This window comes from Mixophyes fleayi, chromosome 3 (genome assembly GCF_038048845.1).
Source record: "Mixophyes fleayi isolate aMixFle1 chromosome 3, aMixFle1.hap1, whole genome shotgun sequence".
NCBI classification, from domain to species: Eukaryota; Metazoa; Chordata; class Amphibia; order Anura; family Limnodynastidae; genus Mixophyes; species Mixophyes fleayi.
Genome location: NC_134404.1, coordinates 124,403,675 through 124,424,968, shown reverse-complemented (window position 1 = coordinate 124,424,968; position 21,294 = coordinate 124,403,675). Strand labels below are relative to the sequence as shown.

The 21,294-nt window shown below is 40.6% G+C and overlaps 1 protein-coding gene and 1 long non-coding RNA gene across 5 annotated transcripts in view; one reads left to right on the top strand and one right to left on the bottom strand.

Moving 5' to 3' along the window:
• IL1RAP (interleukin 1 receptor accessory protein) overlaps positions 1-21,294 on the top strand; it is a 183,134-nt gene that overhangs the window by 108,118 nt on the left and 53,722 nt on the right. The gene's annotated exons all lie outside the window — the stretch shown is intronic.
• LOC142142767 (uncharacterized) lies at positions 8,847-12,113 on the bottom strand. The gene is made up of 3 exons (XR_012689322.1): positions 12,005-12,113; positions 11,758-11,863; positions 8,847-9,278 (listed from the first exon to the last, which is right to left on the bottom strand). It is a non-coding gene; the product is annotated as an uncharacterized LOC142142767 (long non-coding RNA).

The following is a 21,294-nucleotide window of genomic DNA, read 5'->3' as shown; positions in this document are numbered from 1 at the left end:
TATTAGAGGATGTACCTTTTTGTTCTCATATACCATTGTTGTTGCAAGCGAGAGCTGTGTATCCTACTGTACAATGCATCATTCAATATTGTTTGGCCAAGACTGACATTGGGGAGAGCAAAAGCAGAAAATCTAAGTAATTTTGTACATAGGCATAACTGATTTACATATATATATAAAAGAAAGTTTACAAAAAGCGTGTATATTAAATTCCTGACCATACACATGATTCTAAATATCAATATTGTACCCCAGAAAAATATTATAGCATTTATTCAGTATAACACTAAAATATCATTAACATGTAAAGAAAGAGGATCAGCTGGTAGTGTCTAAGGTGAAAATAGCTAAAATAAATTTTCAATCAATCATGAGCTGCGTAACCTATAGATCGCACAGCACAACTTACAATCGTTTAAGTTCAACCTTCGTTCTAAACTCAATTCGGAACCAAATAGGTCCATGCTAGGGGAGGGTTACTGTCCCACAGTAATCAAGTATCCAATCCCAGTTCATACATACGGTTAACATATCACTTTTTGTTCGCTTTCTCCGAGTCAGTTCAATGGTTCAGCAATAGTGGTTCTTATTGTTCCTCGCCTCCTGGTAAAGTTATCAGCACTGTGGTAAAGTATTTAAACATGGGAAGTGTCTATAGCAACATCTATGGTGAAACAACAGTACTGATTTAGCACCACACAATATAGCACATCTCCCGATTACATTTATCAGATGATTAGAGACAGTTTGAGGATTTGTACAATGTAAACAAAACCAGAGTCTCTCGTTTAATACAATCCGATGATTTAAATTCATACGTACTATCTAATGATGGTTTATTCAGAGGTTTAAACAGTCAAAACCATGCTGTAATTGATTCCTGAAAAAATATTGAATAATATTTCTCATAACAATTATAACCAATCAGATTCAGGCATTAACATAAGTAACCACAATTTACTAAGTATCAAACACATATGTAAATACAGCAAAGATATATCTTAAGTTCAATTAAATTTAACTCCCGCTTCCTGGGACAAACCGTTCAATATAAAACAGACTCATTAAATTGCCACATTATCCAGAATTTTCTTATGGCAGTTCTTGTCCTGATTTCAAAGCATGGGATATTCCCCAGTTATAAATATTAAAGCTCTGCTGCTAAGAACTCTCGCTCACAGGGAAGCCCTGGTGTAAAAGTTCAGAGCATTGTTACATTATTTTGTTTGCCAAAACCAAGACTACCATAAGATTCCTTGATGCTAGTGCTTAGATAATGTGGGGTTGATTTTTTTTATTTTTATTTTTAAAATTTGCAGTACAGATTCTAGTGGGCCAGGGCATGCTTTTACTTATAATTACTCAATTACCAGCATGTCCTAACATTCATGGGTATGCTGGGGCTTGCAGCATACCCATACCCCAACCAACAGCATGCCCAACCACTAAAGGAGCCCCGGGCATAGTGGAATCTGTAGTGGCCAGTGCTATCAACATGAAGCTGTTTTTACCTGGGGGTGCATCTGTTTGCGGGCTTGTTCCCCCTTGGGAATGTAGCCATCTTTTTATGGGATCCCACACTTTACACAAGTCTAGGCTGGCAACACTAGAGCTAGTTTTACTTTTGTGGCAGATACGTCTAAGACTGAATACTTCATTTTACTGCACATGTGTAGTACATACTTGCCAACCTTCTTCAGCTCTCTTCCGGGAGCCTTGCAGTGGAGGGGGGCGGGGCAGCCAAAATCGCGTCATTTTGGGCCAAAAGCCGCAATTCATCGGGAATCGCGGCGTTTGCGACCTAATTCTGCCCACTTAACTAGGAAGTGGGCACTTCCTAGTGAAGTGGGCAGAATTCTGGAGATTGCCACACTCACCCGGGTGTCCGGGAGACTCTCGCAAAATGCGGGAGTCTCCCGGACATTCCTGGAGAGTTGGCAAGCATGGTGTAGTAGGTCCAACTTCACATTAGCTCCACAGTGGGAAGCATAATTAAGAGAACCATAAACAACAACTTAGTAATTTAGAGAAAATATGTATAAAAGACATAGGGCCTGAATCAGTAAGGAACGTAAATGCCAATGCGTGGCATATTTTGTGTAAAATTGCACGGTGCATGCTTAGAAATGGAATATAAAGCAGTAAATGCAAGTGCATGCAATTCATCCTCAAACTCAAAGGACACTTCCGACAGCCTTCAATTTAAAGGTTAGAACTGGGGAGGGAAGGGGCGTATGCACGTAGTCAATGTACAGCCAGGGCCGGTGCTAGGGTCCATGGCGCCCTAGGCAAAATCGGCGCCCTCCTCCCTCCTCCCCCCTCACCCCGTCTTTTCTTACCTTGTCTCACAACCGCCGCCTCTCTGCTCCATCTCCTCCCCTCCACTCACTGACACTAGTGAGTGGAGGGGAGGAGACGGAGCAGAGAGGCGGCAGTGGTGAGCAATAGCCTCTTTTCCCCCCCCCCCTCCCCATGCATCTGAATGCTGTGCGGCGGCCATGACAGGTATGGTCAGCGGTCGCCGCACAGTTTTAAAATTAATTTCCAGTTCTGTGGCGCCCTCCAGAGCCCGGCGCCCTAGGCAAGTGCCTAACCTTGCCTAATGGGAGCGCCGGGCCTGTGTACAGCACATCCATCCGACTCAAGATCTGGGTATTTCTAAAGGTATCTGATTTTCAGCCATATCACATTATTATACACACTATGCATATACTGCATTGTTGTGTCCTGTCTACACATAGCTAGACACTCTTGAGATCCTCCTCTTGTTGAACCTGCTTGCATTTTCAGTCCGTAATAAATCGGGCCCATAATGTACCAAGTAAATGCAAATACTTTCTGTTTGTAGATGAGGAGAGCAGAAATAAAAGTAAAGTGTTAGATAATAATGCACAATGGCCCAGTATGGAGGTAAAGCTGCACTTGGGCCTACTGGACAATAAGCTGAAGGTGGAGAAGGGAATCTAAATGTGTCCAGTAATTGATTATAACTGCTCTCCAAAACGTAACAAGTTAGAAAATTATGGCCTTTTATGCTTGGAATAGATATTTTTTTCTAAGGCTTATTCAAGGTCTGGGTGAATTAATTAGTCACATTAGGTGGATTTTAATTAGCGAAGATAAACGAACGCTCAAAGTTAGTAAAACTAATAAGCATTTATTGAGCTAAAGGTCAAATTCTTTTTGTTTGGTGTCTGGTTTCTATAGTGTAACAATATAGTGCTTAGCGTGCGGAAGCTTTTGAACTAAATAAACCCATTTTACAGAGCCGCAATGCGTGATGTCTCTTACAAAAACAGCAAAACACGTATTCTGATACTTGTCTGGTCTGCTGCCTTGGAAATGTCATGGCACGGATAGCTGGATTCATTTATCATATCTGTGTGTCCTTTGAATTGGAATGTAAGCCATTAAATGTCTGACTTATGGGAACAACGCATCTTTTACTCCTCATTCATTATTGGGTTATTATAACACAATCAGGCTTATTTGAATTTGTTGATACTTTGCCAAAACTAGATGGGTGCAGAAAGTTCATTAGTTTTAGCGTTGTATTAATAATAATCAGTCCCACAAGCCTTAAATACCAATAGAGACAAGTTATTTTTCGTTGGCACAATAAAAAGCAGATTATAGGAACAGAAAAACTGGACAATTTTTGGGTCCTAAAATAATTTACTTCCCTTACAATAAAGAATTGGCTTTGTGTGAGGAAATGTACACATGTATCAATATTTATAGCAGGATGCATGCAGGGATGTGAAAGTTTTCAGCTCAAATGCTGTGTGACACTTTTATAATTCTTTATGATTTTATGGTAATAAAGTAGGCACTTTTAGAATTTTATAAATATTCAGGCACTGGCCTAGGTTGCCTTGCAGTTTATACCTTAATATAAACTACTTAAATGCTGAGTGTAGACTAACCAACAGGTGGGGGAGGTGTTGTGAATAGCTGGCAGGGTGCAAAACTTGTAAGTCCTTGTAGAATGGGGGGGGGGGGGGTGGGGGGGCATTGTGCATGTGTTTTTCCTATTCCACATAAAATCAATCAGCCAGTTTTGAAGTAGTTAGAGCACTTGAGGTGAGACTCTGATCAGTCCCACCTCCGTATAATACTTTGGGCAGCAAATTCATTTTAAATGCTACTAAATGTATGTTACAAGAAAGTTCTAAGGTAGACTAATTGTCCATTCATTCCAAAATGTGTTTAATGAGGATTGGATAATTGACTCTGCATACCCCTTCATATGAGTTGTTCAGTTGGACTCCCAGGAATTTAAAAGAAGTTTCCTTCCATGTAAGATTACAATTAAGTTTATAGAGTACACGTTAACCCGTGCATCATACTCATGCATTCTAGTCAAATCAAGCTACTTCAGGTGTTAAAAAGGTTCTTGTCATGCATTTGGGCCTAGCCCAGGCCTCCTCAGGGGAAGAGCGTTACTTCCCGACGCAAGCGCCCTTTTTTAACGTGGTTTTGTCCACATGTCACCACCTCATAATTTTTCTCCATCACCTTATCCTTCCTCTTCATCGCCACATCCTTCATCAAGCTACTTAAGGTGTTAAAAACTCCCCACAGTCACCCCCGGCAACCACCAACCACTCCCAACTGTCACTTCTCCTTCAAGAAATATATAGGTCAGTGTATAACTCTGCCCAGCAGGTGACGCTGCAGCTTGGGTTTTTTTTTTTTCACATACTCCACTAGGCATTTATATAGTAGATGGGGCGAAGCAAGTTCATAGGGAGAACTACTGATTTTGATTGGTTAATTTAAAACTTCCCTATAGCTCCCCAATTCACTAAACAGGTTGGGCACCTTAAACAGTGCCTTTGCAGAGTTAGGGCTACGTCATCAACAAATAGTCGTATAGTCTCAGTAGTGTTGTCAAGAGTGCAACCAGGAGGGGGGAGAATAAGCAATCATATCTGATCAAGTTAGGGTTGAAATGGGTTTGAGGGATGGTCCCCTACCTTATCTTTAGCAGTAGTGTTGGAGTATTGAACTCTAATCGCAACTCTGTACCCATCACCGAAGTTCACGGCTTTCAAATTGTGAAATTGGAACTCACTACTGACTGTACAAAATTCCTTCTAATCATCCAAGCTGAGGATTAAAGATGGTAGTATATTGTAGTAAATAAGTTGTATGATATTTATAAATATATGTTTGTTCGGCAAATGATAAATGCTCACAAAGTTGGGTTCATCCTCAAAGTGGGTAGTTGTAGTTGTGGGCTTAGTCTTAGGGGCAATAATTTGTCAGTGTTTGATGTATGCAGTAGGTAAGAATATTAGTCTAGTGCTGCAACATGCCAAGATCTTTTCCCTCCTTAACTACAGTTGTCATTTTGAGACTGGTCTCACTGTTCATATAGGGTTTAAACCGTATGGCTAGATACCAAAAGAAAAGTTAGTCTGGCTCTCTAAACCAAAAAATATATAAATCACTGTACAGTCATGGTACAAATATTATTATTCACAAATCTGCTGCTTGTTTTAATGATGGCAATTTGCATGTAGTCCAGAATGTAATAGAGGGATCAGATGAATTGAAATTAATTTCAAAGTCCCTCTTTCTCATATCAACATTTCCACTGCAATTCAGCCCTGTCACTAAAGGACCAGCTGACATTAGGTCAGTGATTCTCTCGTTAACACAGGTGAGTGTTTTGACGAGGACAAGGCTGGAGATCACTCTGTCATGCTGATTGAGTTAGAATGACTGGAAACTTTAAAAGGAGGGTGGTGCTTGAAATTATTGTTCTTCCTCTGTTAGCCATGGTTAGCCACAAGGAAACACATGCAGTCATCATTGCTTTGTACAAAAAGGGCTTCACAGGCAAGGATATTGCTGCTAGTAAGATTGCACCCAAATCAACCATTTATCAGATCATCAAGAACTTCAAGGAGAGAGGTTCAATAGTTGTGAAGAAGGCCTCAGGGCGCCCATGAATATCCAGCAAGTGACAAGACAGCCTCCTAAAGACTTTTGGAGGATGGCCTGGTGTCAAGAAGGCCAGCAAAGTAGCCACTTCTCTCTAGGAAAAACATCAGGGACAGACTGATATTCTGCAAAAGATACAGGGATTGGACTACTGATGAATCCCCTTTCGGATTGTTTGGGCATCTGCAAAAACACTTGTCCGGAGAAGGAAAGATGAGCACTACCATCAGTCCTGTGTCATGCCAGCAGTAAAGCATCCTGAGACCATTCATGTGTGGGGGGGTTTCTCAGCCAAGGGAGTGGGCTCACGCACCATTTTGCCTAAAAACACAGCCATGAATAAAGAATGGTACCAAACATCTTCCAAGAACAACCATCCAAGAACAGTTTGGTGACGAACAATGCCTTTTTCAGCATGATGGAGCACATTGTCATAAGGGAAAAGTGCTAAGTGGCTTTGGGATCAAAACATCAAAATTTTGGGTCCATGGCCAGGAAACTTCCCAGACCTTAATCCCATTGAGAATTTGTGCTCAGTCCTCAAGAAGCGGGTGGACAAACAAAAAGCCATAAATTCTGACAAACTCCAAGCATTGATTAGGTGAGAATGGCCAGCCATCAGTCAGTATGTGGCCCAGAAGTTGATTGACAGCATGCCAGGGTGAATTGCAGAGGTCTTCAAAAAGAAGGGTCAATACTGCAAATATTGACTCTTTCCATAAACTTAATGTAATTGTCAATAAAAGCCTTTGATACTTACTTCAGTGTACCATAGCAACATCTTACAAAAAGGTCTAAAAACACTGAAGCAGCAAACTTTGTGAAAAACCAATACTTGTGTCATTCTCAAAATTTTTGGCCATGACTTTACATCAGCATATACATAAATAGAAGAATTTTGTGCTATAGTTATATTGGGATAAGCTCACCTGCCAATGTCAAGGCATCTCCTGTAGGCGAGTTCCTAGCATATGAAACAAATATATATTCAGGGTCTCACAATTACACCCTGAACCTCCATTTTTTAAAGCATGCAGCACCTATGAGGGGTATGTATAGATAGATTAGGTACAAGGCAATGTGGATTTTTTTGTAATATAGGTTGGAGAGGCCTTGGACTTTATACGATAATAGAGTTTCAGTTGCTTCCTCTATATCTATCGTATCTTATAGGCACAACCTTGCTGCATCTGAAATTTGGACAAGGTTCCTGTACTTGATACAGCCTCTAGTTTTCTCTGGAAGACAGCGGAAGGGCGTACTCTAGAATCTAGACTTGAAAGTTCTATAAAAATTGGCAAAACCAGATCATCTCTTCTCTTCGTCTTGCAAACCAGGTGAAACTAGCTGGCTTTTGAGCTTGGTAAGCTTGTAGGGCAATAGAGAGTTTACTTTAGCATAATATCTCTGCTTCGTCCATCACATTTGAGGTTTTATCTTGTGGACAAGAATCTGATCATTTCCCTCTAGTTGATAAAGGTGCATCTCCTGCAATTGATCTTGGGGAACATTCATGTATGTTTCCTAGCTCCTTTACTCTTAGGCTTAGTTTGTTAATTTCACTTATATTCTGCCTCTTATGCTAAGTGACATTGCAGATAAGCCTCACCCTAATAACCTCTTTACGCACCTCTCAGGGTGTAGATATGGAAACGTAATTTATGTTGTAAGTGTTGAAAGGTGACTCATTGGTTAGTGTTGAAATAATCTGTGCTGGACTTGGTCTACCATGGTTGTATTACAGTATGTACCTATTTAGTCTCTCTCTAAAGTGTGTGTGTGCATGAATGGTCAAAATATGAAAAACTACGGTCCATGAGGCATGGTTTGAAAATGTTCTGATTGCATATTCTGTATTCTTAGTCATGTGAATAAGATTCTGATCCAGTAAGACATAGTCAATATGCGTATGAATTATGTACACTTGAGTAGAAAGGATACTACTGCATAGTGAGGTGCACATTTCTCAATGTATCTGCAGCCCACTGATCGCTATAGAAGTGTTCAAAAACTTTTGACATGTTCCAATTTCCTATGAATGAGTGATCCTGGGGCTGCAAAAGCATATTGTAATCGCCAGCTACAACAATGTAGTCCTTTTTAAGCAACATGATATAGGATTAAAAAAATGACCCTCTGTGTTCTCCTCAGAAACTTTTGCCAGCCTGGTGGGGGCAGTGTAATACATTGCAATTATATTTAAAATTGTTGGCAGTTATTTCCCACACCTGCCAGGACTGGTCAGACTGGTGGTCAGTGGTCTAACACACACTGTTGGCTGTATTGCTCACATAGTGCCTGTTCTAATAGGAGAAACAATGGTTTATTTTATTATAATAGGACTCTTGGGCTCCAAGTGCTGGATGGTAAATAAAAACAGCCTGGTGGAGCACCTGGGAAATAGCTGCTGAGGAGAACATTGACCCTTTTTTGGCTTTGGGAGCATATACATTAACCAGGGTGATTAAGGTGCCCTCAGGGTATCCAACTGATATAACATATCAGCATTAATACATTTTGAATTATAATGAAATAAAATGTGATCATAAATATTTGATAAAATGTAGAACTTAAATTTGGGAAACCTAGTAAATTACATAAGGTCCTGAAATTTTGTGTCCATATCACAGGAATCAGGGATGTCTATATGTGGTAAGGTAGAGAAACTTCAAGGAATAGTGTTGAGTTCCAGCTATCTCATTATATAATATAGGAGGGGGGATTAGCACTGTACACGGTTATAGCCAACTGTGAAGATAACAGGTTTATCTGCCCCAATTATACCTACTTCACGCTGGCTGGCCAATCAGGGGTGCTTTACTATGCCAAGGAAGCATACTCCGTACCATCTAGGGTTCTTATAGGCACACAAGTAAATGCAGTTACAAAAGTACAACAGTCTGTCTGGTTTTATTACAATAATCACTAGAATACTCTAGACAAACAGTAAATAAATGCCAGACACTTTTACCACATAATCTGTCCCTTACCCTACTAGTTTAAGGAGTCACCTGGTTGTCCTGACTTGCAGAATCCAAGAGCCATGGAGTTCTACTGAGCTGCAGATGTACCTGCAGGATGCACAGTCCAGCAGAAGCCTAGTCCTCAGCGCTGGAGTTCTTCACAGCATCCCTGGCTCTCACTCCTTTTTTTTTTTTTTTCCTTCTCTCCCTGAAGATTTTCCCCACTCCAGGACCTGGATCAGGGGTGGTCTTAGATAGTGGGATCATCTGAGAATGGCTGTCTGTTTACAGGGGCAGTTACAGGGCTGTTCATTCTCATCCCAATACCTCCCTTGGTCCCCTGCTGAGATTACTCCAAAAAGTCTGGTGGAGTACAATTGAGACAAAGGAGAGATACTCAGGTTAATTAAGGGGCAAGGCCAATGTGATTAAATTACACTCCCAGTGTTAACCCCTTACAAGCTTGTTTAGCCAGAACTAGCTTACAGCTGATCTGGACTTCCTGTAGAGAAAGGAGTGGAATGAATGGAGCTACCGCACCCCCCCCCCCCCCCACACCTGTATCCTGGAGCTGGACCCCACCTGATTGCATGTTATGCTCCACTCATTAAGGTGATATAACATTTGTTTTGTCATACCAACATTTACTTCCAACTCTGGACAGTGTGCGATCAAGCAAAATCAGAATTACATTGAGTAGTCCATCGGAGATTAATGTCTATGCTTTGAGTGGGAAGTTCTTATTCCCACTACGTTTGGGGTCACGCTGTCTGTCAGCTCTCACCCAGCATGGCTACGGAAATTTCAGTGGCCTATAAGTACACGGTATGCATGTTCCTTCTCCTGGTGCAGGGCTAGGAGGCAAAAGAGGAATTGACACTTGTATCAATATTGTTTGATGTTTCAGAGGCATTAGGTAATGTGTCTGATGTGTCATCGCTTGGCTTGATAATTGTATTGAAGTCAAATAATTGGAGGAAGTTGTCTAAATTAATAAATACCAATTGTAATAGTTTACGATTGTGATTTGTACGCAATAGTGTACAAGGGTTAATTACACAATTGAATAGGAAAACAAAGTAAATACACTTACATTCACATCTACATTTGTAAATGGTTCACTTTTAATAAAGTTTCCAACCTGCATTTTATTAATATAGAGAACTTATAGATTTATTACACAAAGGTAAACCTACATTTAAATATGTCTAGGGTTCAGATCATAAGAAATGTATTGTTTGGTCTTATATTAATCCACATTTCACCAGCGGGAATCCGATATCATCGGCGAAGTTGTGAATAGTGTAAGTTTAATACTCAAAATGCTTTGTACCGAATATTTTAATAGGTGAGTTTAAACTGGATTTTTGGCGGTTCCCTGAGGCAACACACATACGCAGCTGTTTGAGTGAGTTGCCCCCACATTTGGAGAAGCATCATTTGAACCGACCTACGACCTGCAGTGTACTGAACTTCCCTGAACCTACCTTAGTTGAACAATATGATAAGAAATGGGGTCTACCTCTTGCAAATAAGTCGTTGGACACTGCCGACAGCCTCTCTAGAATAGGCATTTTGTTTATACACTGTATGATTAAATCCCAGCAGTGTTTTCATGCTTCAACTGTGGGAATGTGACCAATAATCTTGTAGTCTTATGCTAACAATAATCCGATATAAAAAGTACTCCTTTTCCCACAGTTTCTTAAATTGTGCATACATTCTGATACATGTGTGTATGAGCTTTGATGTGGTGTTGTAAGTTTGGTGTAACCTCTTTAGGGATTTTTTATTCAAGATTGCATTGACAGAGATTTTTGGCAATGTAAGCATATTAAATTCTCTATATCTGATGTCTGTGTTAGCAAAGTCAGGTGTTCTGCTATGGAGCAACTGTATACTCCCCAACATTGAAATATCTAAATGAAGACCTTTGTCATGTCTCCTCCAAAAAGGGATGTGACTGCATCGTTTTAGTGTGCATGTCGCTTAAGGTGAGTGTCCATGCCCCAGGGCCATGTGTAGCGCCCAAAACACCCCCCATAAAATTCCCTTTCAATTACTGTGTGCACCAGAGACAGTGGTGATAATGGCGGGACAGTCCCCTCAAATCTGGACCGTCACTCCTAAATCACAATGAATTTGGAGGTATTAAGTGCCAGCTGTGATAAGCCATTTCCAGTGTAGGTTCTTCTCTTGGCAATTTAACTTTCCAAGTTACATTTTTTTTAGGATTAATATTGCAATATTTGCTACTGATGTGAATGGAGGCTACTGAGTTATTTGCTTAGCTGGCAAAAGGAAAAACCATAGACACTTTTATAGTACAATGCAGAGATCTCCAATGGAAATAACACGTCTATCAGCTAACAGTCATACACTGTGGCACATGGTGAAACTAAATTTAAATGCATTAAAGAGGCCTCTGGGGTTAAATGTCTGAGAACAAGTGAGAGATGTAAAGTGAACTAGAAAGTACAAGTCAAAGCAGCATGTGTGCTAAAATTAACTTTTATATGTACATAAATACAGTATTTTCTTTTTCACAATATCATTTATGTCTGGTATATATTTATTTTTCGCCTCAATGGTAAGTGCTTTAAGTATTTCCTTTTTGCTGCAGTGTGCTGTGCTAAGCAATGATCATGCTATGAAAAAAATAAAAAAATCAAGTTGGCTGGTCTGAAGTCCTCTTGTGCTATGTAAAAACAAATTATTGGGCTAGGGTTTAAGGGATTTTTTTGTTTAAAAGCTGTAATGTAATTACAGATAGTAAAATATATTTTTTTCAATAAAATATAGATTTACAAACATAAAATGCAGAGACACAGCACAAATGTACATGTTTGTCTACCACGAGCATGCAGAAATGCACTTCCCCACTATTGTGTTTTGATGGCTATCCACACAGATGCTTTGTGCAACATTTTGCAGGGATGATGACCGTCCTATATTAATGTGCATGATGACAAAAGTTTAAGGTACAAATTCTCTTTTCAATCAATCACTCAATTTACCCCCCCTATCAGCTAACAGTCATACACTGTGGCACATGGTGAAACTAAATTTAAATGCACCTCTTTAAATACCTGTGCGCGAGTCTCATTTGTCATCACTTGAAGAGGTTGCGTTTATTTCATATGTTGTGTTATAATGCAACTAGATAGTGCAAATGTGTCCATTGCAACTGATCACCACCATCTTAAGAGAGCACACAAAAATGTAGGTTATTTTGGTATCCAAAAGCCACCACAGTGCCTCGCTAATCCAAGAATGTCTGCCAAATTGTGCGTTTTACCGTTTTTGTAAATTACCATTAGGATCTCCTTAGCCACATCGCTGCTGTTATATGACTACTGTCATTTAATAAACTAGTCTACTTTGGTTTTGGCTCAAGAGACTGATGTGCATTTGATGTCGCTCCTTGTTTACTAGATTAACTATAAAAGGTTTTAACATCTGATAGTTATTAGGTCATTTCATCCACAGAACATTTGGTCATTCTAATCACTTAAGTATCTTTATCCAGGATAATAGAAATTGTTGTATTATTTCGATAACTCTCATTTCCTCACCATGTCGGCAAACCGAAAAAGTTCTTGAAGCTATTGTGGTCATTATTTCTTAGTAAAAGTCTATAAACCTCTACGTCACCACTCTGAATAACAAGAAAAATATGGGGTTTTATATTAGTTTGCCAGAGCGGATATACCAACACTCCAGTCTGCAGCTGCCACCAGGGCCCTAAGGAACAATGGGCACTGAATGATTGATTTTATTTATACTTAATACGTTTATAGGACATGTCCTATAAGTCTAGGATTTCCTCCCTCCAAGTGTTAATATGTTCTTAGCATTCTAGTTGTCTACAATTTTTTCTTTAGTGAAACGTACAGAATCCCCCCCTATTTCACATTATTGATATACTCCAGCTTTTCTCCTCCCTACTCCAGCCCCCCCTGCACTTCCATCCGCACCATTCCCCATTTCCACCTGTATGTTCCAGCCAAACACACTGCTGCTGCAGCCTGCACCATATCACTTGTTGGGAATAGTAGTCACAGTCCAAGCAAAACGCTAACAATATGTACTTCAGGACCACCCACAGGGGGGACAAATGTCGGATGGCTGTAGCTATTATTCATCAGCATTGTCAGTTATTTATATAGCGCCACTAATTCCACAGCGCTGTACAGAGAACTCATTCAGATCAGTCCCTGCCCCATTGGATTGCAAGAGCTTACATTATGAAGAACCATTTGATAAAGGGGGCTATGTTCTAACCCAACAGTTGTTTCTTTACCCACCCCAAAACATAGTAAAATTACTTTGAATGTAATTTTACTAATTTATATATTGAAATATAACATTTTTCAAACTCTGCGCTCACTGAGAGGTAGGCACAGGGTCAAAAATTGGCAGGGGGATCATGATTCATATGGGCATCCCCTGCTTTTCAGGACATGTTATTACACTTGAGATGATTACATGAAACAAACTACCGTATTTTTCGCTCCATAAGACGCACCTGACCATAAGATGCACCTGACCATAAGATGCACCTAGTTTTTAGAGGAGGAAAACAGGGAAAAAATTATTCTGAACCAAATCTCAAATCCCAAATATTCTGAACCAAATGGCACTGCTAATATGGCTATGAGTTTTAAAATATAGTCCAACAACTAATTCATCATACATAAGAGGTCAGAGAATGTATTATAATTACCACTTAGAAATTGCACTACCCATCAATAAAGTTTAACTTCTAAAAACCTATCCAAACTAAAATACAATTCACTGTCCCTCCTGTCTCGAGTCTATAGGGAGTCTATAAGGTGTAAATGTGCAATGATGCAGCAATCCATCTTTGAGGCACCTAGTGCACGTTCTGTAATAAAGGCAAATATCTTACTGATTGCTATGTGTAGAGGGAGTCCAATGGTTCTTTAGGGTGACCAAGATGCAGGGATCCCCGTTGAAACGGACAGCGCTATCCGCGCTCACAGAGCAGGTCCCCAGTGGTGTTTTGGGGCCGATCAGTGGGAGAGACGGCGTGCGTTCCACAGTGGAACGCACGTCACTTCCGGATTGATGTAGTGTTATTCTCAACACCATTGACACGTTCAGCGCTTACCACGTCACTAACATGCGCACACCACTGCAGAATGGAGACATCCGCCCGGCAGCAGGACGCTGGAGCGTCCCCACGGCAACCAGGTATTCTGTACAAGGCTTTTTTTTTTTGTATTCGCTCCATAAGACGCACACACTTTTTTCCCCACTTTTTTTGGGGGAAAAAGTGCGTCTTATGGAGCGAAAAATACGGTATATAAGCAAACAAACCCTGTCAATATAAAAGCAAATTATTTGAAATAAAAAAGCATATTATAAATATTGTCATTTTTATATGCATCCTCCATAAAACTTGTGTGCAAGCCTATAAAGACAATCTCCAAACACTCTGTATATTATAGTGCTGTGCAGATGGAGAGAATGGCAGTCCTCAAGGATAACTTAACTTATTACTGTTGTTTTAAAGACATTTGTGACATCATTAATACTCAGTAGTCACTGTAATGCTAGTAACATGCACAGGTCAAATTAGGTCCGATTATTTGTGACCTGGAGCATTAAGTGAGCGAGTAGCTGACAAGTGTTATATATACTATACTGATGTTCAGATGTTATGCTGGCAGTGAGGTTTAGCTAGTGTTAAATTACATTGTAAAAAAATAGATATATTTTCCTAGGCAGGTACAGTATCTATGAAATAACAAAACTAAATCCCACAGTGCTGGTGATGTGTAAATAGCATGGAAAAGACTTCCCGCCCCTGTCAGCACTTTAGGGGGTTACAGGGTCATTGCGCACCCCTGGAACTCTGGGGTCGGCTCCAATAATAGGTAAAATACAATACGGGTTAGAACTATATAGAACTGTGATTCAGGAGGTGTGAAGCCTGGAGTCTTAGAAGAATCTCAGAATACTTGAAGGAGGCAGGCAGAATGGGCAGAGGTAGTGTAGTTGCCCCGTGTGTAGCAGGTTTTTTTTCACACTAACCTGGCTCCTGTGGTTGGGCGCTGGCAGTGGGTGGTTTCTCCAGTCTCCTCGCCAGTTCGGGTGCTTTTTCTTCGGGGATCTTCAGCTGCAAGCTTGGCCCGTGTCCTCTGGTCCAGCGCTGCTGGGGGATATACCTGCGCCTCTGATTGTCAGGCCGGAAGTGCGCCTGGTGGTTAGCTGCTGGCAGACCCCTGATGGTAGGAACCTCCGAGCTCCAGCCCAGTCATAAGCTCTAAGCTGAGCTGAAGGCCCAGCGCAGGAAGCCCTGGGACGAATCGCCCGACCGGAAGTCCCCGCGGTAGAACCGGAAGTGGAGATGTCCGCCGGGTAGGTCTGAAATTGAGCCCCAGGCCTTCTCCGGAAGTAGGCCTCCGGGTCCCGCTCACCCAATCCTGTCAGATGGCGGCGTCTGTGGCTCCGAGTGCCGTGGGGGCTCTATGGGAAGCGGAGCTCCGCTTAAAGAAGCCCCAGGGAGTTGTCCTTTGTATGGGCGGTCAGGAGCTGAGAGGCCCAGCGCGGCGGGAACCAGTTGCGGTACCGTCGGGAGGGGGAGGTGAGTGACCAGCTGCAGCTGGGATATCCTGGGTAGTGCCCCAATCCTCTGGTGCCAGATTCAGGGAGAATGAACCGAGAATTTACAGGTAATTCCCCAAATACCTGATTTAAGTGCAGGAGCTGATGTGGAAAGCGACCACCTGAAATGGCTGCCTAGCCACGCCCCAGTGCTGGTGATGTGATGCTGGAAGGAATAAATAAAATTAAACTAAAAAACTGAGTCTTAAGTCTCAAGTTAGAATACAATTTTTAAATTTATTTTTTAATAAAACATGTAAGATTTATTAAAATGAACAAGTTGTATCCCAGTGCAAATTATTAAGCTACCAGAACCCACACAGATATGACAGCTCTAACTCACTGCATGAGTATGATAGAAAATTATTAAGACTCTATGGGGTATATTTACTAAACTGCGGGTTTGAAAAAGTGGAGGTGTTGCCTATAGCAACCAATCAGATTCTAGCTGTCATTTATTTAGTGCATTCTACAAAATGACAGCTAGAATCTGATTAGTTGCTATAGGAAACATCTCCACTTTTTCAAACCCGCAGTTTAGTAAATCTAGCCCCATATGTTCTTCTATCAAAAGAAGATATACTGTATTGAATGAACACATAAATGTAACCACTGGAGTGAATTGATGATATATCTCGAGAGGAATTCTGTGTGTGTTCACACTATGCTGCTTGAAAAAATATATTTTTTTCCTCAAGTTGCGCATACTCTATGAAACGTGTTAGCAGGTTACACTAATACTGACATCCAGACACGGATATCTGTCTTAAACCAGTTTGAAATTTGTGGAATTTAGGTCTCTCTGTGAAAGTTTCTAGCAAGCAGGATTGACCGTGAAGGCCAAGTATTACACCAACACCTGGGCAAATTGGATTGAAACTTTAAGGAATCTTCTTGTCAATTATATACTGTTGATAGAGTTATGGCTTTGGGGTCCTGAGAATTACATTAAAAGACAAGGTAGATAAGGGCGATAATTTTCTTTTTTGCTAGTTTTGTGTCTACTTACAATCAGTAGTTGTCTTAATATTGGATCCAGAGAAATTCATCGAAAGACATAAGATTGCATATATTTATTTATTTTTTTCGTAAATGTTTGACATTTCATTGCAATCCAGCAGCAAACCTATAATATGATTAACTGTGGAACTGTAGTGTCTTGCTGTATTAACGTGTCGTCACAATCTCAAATCATCTTTCCAATAACACTACAATTCTATTATATATAATTTTCTGGACTATTGGGATAATCATATATTCGTTAAATAGCTGCCTTCCTCTCCTTTGAGAGATATCATCAATTCACTCCAGTGGTTTCATTCATTTGTTCAATACAATATATGTTCTTTTAATGGAAGGCCATTAAGACACTATGGGGTCTATTTACGAACGAGCGCTTAATATGAAAGATACTTTTCAATCGTCATCGCATAGATATGGAATGAAAGTTATCTCATATGTACTAAAAAAAAACTACACAGGAACAGCCGTTCCGAAAAAAACGTCTGTTCTTATGAAGTGTACTACTTACCTGACACTACTTTTTCTCCTGCGGTCCTTCAGTGGTTTTTTTTTTGTCGTCTTTTTAATCATTCTGTGCATGTGCCGACCGTAAAACTCACACAGAGCACTCTAGTGCATAGCGAAGAAAGAAAAATTAGCATTCCACAGGGAGGGATAATATGATCCCTCCACACATGCGCTGTGCAGCTCTGCTCTTCGGAGCAGAGCTGTCGGCAGTGAAACTTTTCAATTATGTTAATGTAACTTTAACATAATTGAAAAGTTAATTTTGTTCATTGTTAAATAGCGTTATGGAGCACGCCCTATACACTGTTATGGGGAGTGCTCAGACAAACTATAAGAGATGCAAAGCAGCAGATATCGCTGGCAGGTTAATAATTTGTACTGGGATACAGCTTGTTGATCACTTAGGAGCTCAGAGTCTCCTTCAATGTTGCAGGGTGTAATTAAGAGCCAGTTTTGAGTTTATTTAATTCATTGTATTGCCTACATTCTAAATGTGGGGAGTTATGATATGAGTTACAAACATTACATCCACTAGGTCCAATATAGTGAAATATTAAAATAAAGATTAAGATGGTGACATCAGAAAGGGGAAAAAAACTGTTTTGTTAAAAATTATTCTATCAAACCTTAGAATAATTTTTAACAGAGCACTTCTAGGGTTTGATAGAATAATTTGTAAAAGAGCACTCTTCCTTTTTTTTATTTTTATTTTTGTTTATTTTAATATTGAGCCTTAATGGACCTGGTGGATGTAGACATTAAAACCTGTTTTAAGTTTATTGCTAATAAAAGTGATTTTTAAAGATATAAAATCTTTAAACCAGATTGCCTTCTCTTTTCCATGTTATGTATAGTACTTGAGGTGAGTCCTATGCCTAGTGCAGACCTACTTTCCTCCTATAAGGTATGCTACGGGGACTGCAAGCGGAGAAAAGCTCGGCAAGTGGGGTAGCATTGTAGTAGTGTAAACAGAAAGATGTCAAGCTAGTACTTTTTTAGTAGTGAAACACATCATATGATCCCTTCTAAAAGGAATCCTAAACCACAACCAGGAGCAAACCACGTAGGGTTAATTGCTAAATTGCTAGGAATATAACTGTTTTTAAAAGAATAGATGGCACTGAGTCTGTGCAAGTGTAAGACATGCCACCTAGAGAAGCAAAGTGACTTTTATGCTGTCATTAGCTTTGTCATTGACATCCATGCTGTCCTATTAATAATTATGTGTAACTGTGATGCAGATTAATCAAATGGTTTTAATGCGACCCCCAGAGGTTTAGCAGTGCACTAAGTACCACCTGAATCATCAGTCTATGACACTTCTGAATGAACTGCTATCGTCTTCTCTCTGTGACACTCGCTGAGAAAGCCGGATAGTGGAAACCTGCCAATAGTAGCACAGTAGGATGGAAGGATTGCCAGTCCCCTAAGAGATCATTCTGCTAAGTGAACTCATGTACAGTCATAATAGATTTCTTCTGCTGCTCGCTTACATATTTGCCAACTGTTTTGGAACAAAATATATATTATTGTGTTTTTATATGGCAGTGACCATTTAAAGTCAAACCAAATTAAAGAAAATATAAAATATTCTAACTATAAATCTTGTAAATAAATCACTCTGTGTACAGGGACATTGGTTACCTTAGCTGAACTGAATGATACCATTAAATTACCCACCACTTGGGAAGGGCCCCGGCCATTACTATACAACACTGCCTTCAGCCTTTCAGATGAATCGATTGACCCGTTATATATCTGACTGGCTAACTGAGGTGGAGATAGGGCTAGCTAGTCTGCCTAGGTGGTTTAATATCAAGGGATCATATAGCGAGTCGAACGGCCAATGCGCATTTTGCTGCTCGCTTTGTCAAGTATTCTATCTCTTTTTTCATGGCTTTCTTAGTCACCAAATCTGAACCCATGGGCTTGTATGAGGAAACCTATTTAAGTGATAATGCCTCTTCATTATGGTAAGAGAACAAAAGTATTTAAAACTGTATTTTTATTTTGTTTATAGGATAAAGCATTGTTAATGCTGTAATGTTTAAACATTTTTTCATTTAACCAGTAAAATGAAATGTGTTTTTAATAGTTTTTCTTGTTTTTGGGGTGGGGGGATGGATTTAGTGGTAGTGAAAATCAGGACTGTTGGGAGCTATGCCATTGGGCACTGCCATGGAGACTGGAGGATGGGTCTGTGAAGCGTTAAGTTCGCTATTACCACTCTGGTACAGTATCACCAGGGCCGTGGCATAAAGCTCCTCATTAAGATTTCATATTTATCGCAGTGATCGGTGGTGGTAATATAATATGTAGGCCCCTTGGTTGCAGATTCATTTTGACGCAAGGTGCCATGATGAGTCGCTGGAGCAGCCTGTGGAAACACATCGCGTCAGATTTTACTAAAATATCTGCACATATTTCCTCCCATCCCATAGAGATATGAGGTAAAAGTGACAGAGATTTCTGTACTGTATTAGCCGGTAATGTGTGCAGCCAGATATCAGGGCGATGTCGGGTAGCACTACGTGGCTAATTGAATCTGCCCCTTAGGGGTAAATTTTTCAAGCTGCGAGTTTGAAAAAGTGGAGATGTTGCCTATAGCAACCAATCAGATTCTAGCTGTTATTTTTAGACTGTACTAAATAAATATTAACTAGGATCTGATTGGTTGCTATAGGCAACATATCCACTTTTCAAACCCGCAGTTTAGTAAATATACCCCTTAGTGTTTATACTACAGTGTATGCATATTATCTTGGAAAGCTGTTGGTGCAGGGATCACATTGTATGCAAGACCGTTTGAGATGGAATCTTAGCCAGCTCCTTCACCATTCTCATTAGCTGCCTATGGTACAATAGCACACACCCTAGAGGCACTTTAGAAGTGCTCAAACATTATAGTTTTTATGGTGTAATTCAAATGTGCAGGTCTTGTGCAAGTGAAAATGTCATCAGAAAGTATTATTCACTTAAACTTTTCTGGGTTTTTGTTTGCTATCTAGTGCTTCTTTCATCCCCAGTCTTCCATATAAGGAGGCATCCGTTAAGTAACTAACTACTATTTATGAAGATTGTGCAGCATTTGCACATCAATGGAGCAAACGGTTTGGTTTAATTAGACAATAAGTGTGTTCAGCCATCTCCAGGGTAGTGTAACTTTCAGTTCTATTTATTAACAGGGATTTGCCCCATTAATTATCTGTCAATACAACGAAGACAAAGGATTTTTCAGATAAATGTATAATTTCGGGACATTGCACCTGATAGGAGGCTGTGTCGGGGATGACCTTTACTTACCTTAAAACTGCGGAAGTCTGTGGCTCCCCTCCGGTTACTATCGCAAAGTGGCTTTACTCATGCGCAACTTAAGCTCGCGCTTGTACAAAGCCGCTTTACAATAGTAACTGGAGGCGAGACAACGGAGCGCAAAACATAACCAACGGGCTCTGTCAGGCGCCATCTCCGCACTGACACTTGGTGCAGGAGACGGACGCCTGCATCTTCTCAGCAACCACGTCCTGTTGCCTAGCAGCGGGACGCTATCTCTGCTCACCTGTCTGCAGCCAGCATGTCTTACCGCCAAAATCTCCCTAACCCAATCAGGAGGCACCTTAGGGTATATAAAGCAGCCTCTGACACATGTCTAGTGCCAGAGTATTGGTTTACTCCTGCTCCAGCGTTTCCTGAACTTCTGATCCAGTGTGTTATCCGGTTCTGACTCGGCTTCCTGTGACTACTCTCCTGTGTTTCGTTTTGGTACCTCACTGCCCGGCTGTTTTGACTATTTGGCTTGACCTGACTTCTCTCTGGATCCTCCCTATGTAGTGCACCGCTCGGTTGGCTCTGACCTGGATTGCCTGACTACGCTTGTCTACTACTGTCGCTACAGCGGTGACTGTCTTGGAGAACCGAGACCTGCGTAACCTCTGCAGCTAAGCCCAAACCCCCTTGCGGGGGTCCCTGGTGAATACTAGGGGTACGTTAGACTCTGCGCCTCCCTGTTCAGTTGCGCCAATACCGGTTAGCGGCCATCTCTGCAATTCTGTGACAGGCTCAAGCTCTAAAAACCTTGCTAAATAGCCCCTGACCATGTATTTAAATCCTTCGAACAGTTGGTTGGGGAATTCTCTGTACCCAGAACAATGTTTTATTCTTACCTTCAGTTACGACACGCCCTAGACACACAATTTAAAGGGGAGACATTGGTGTT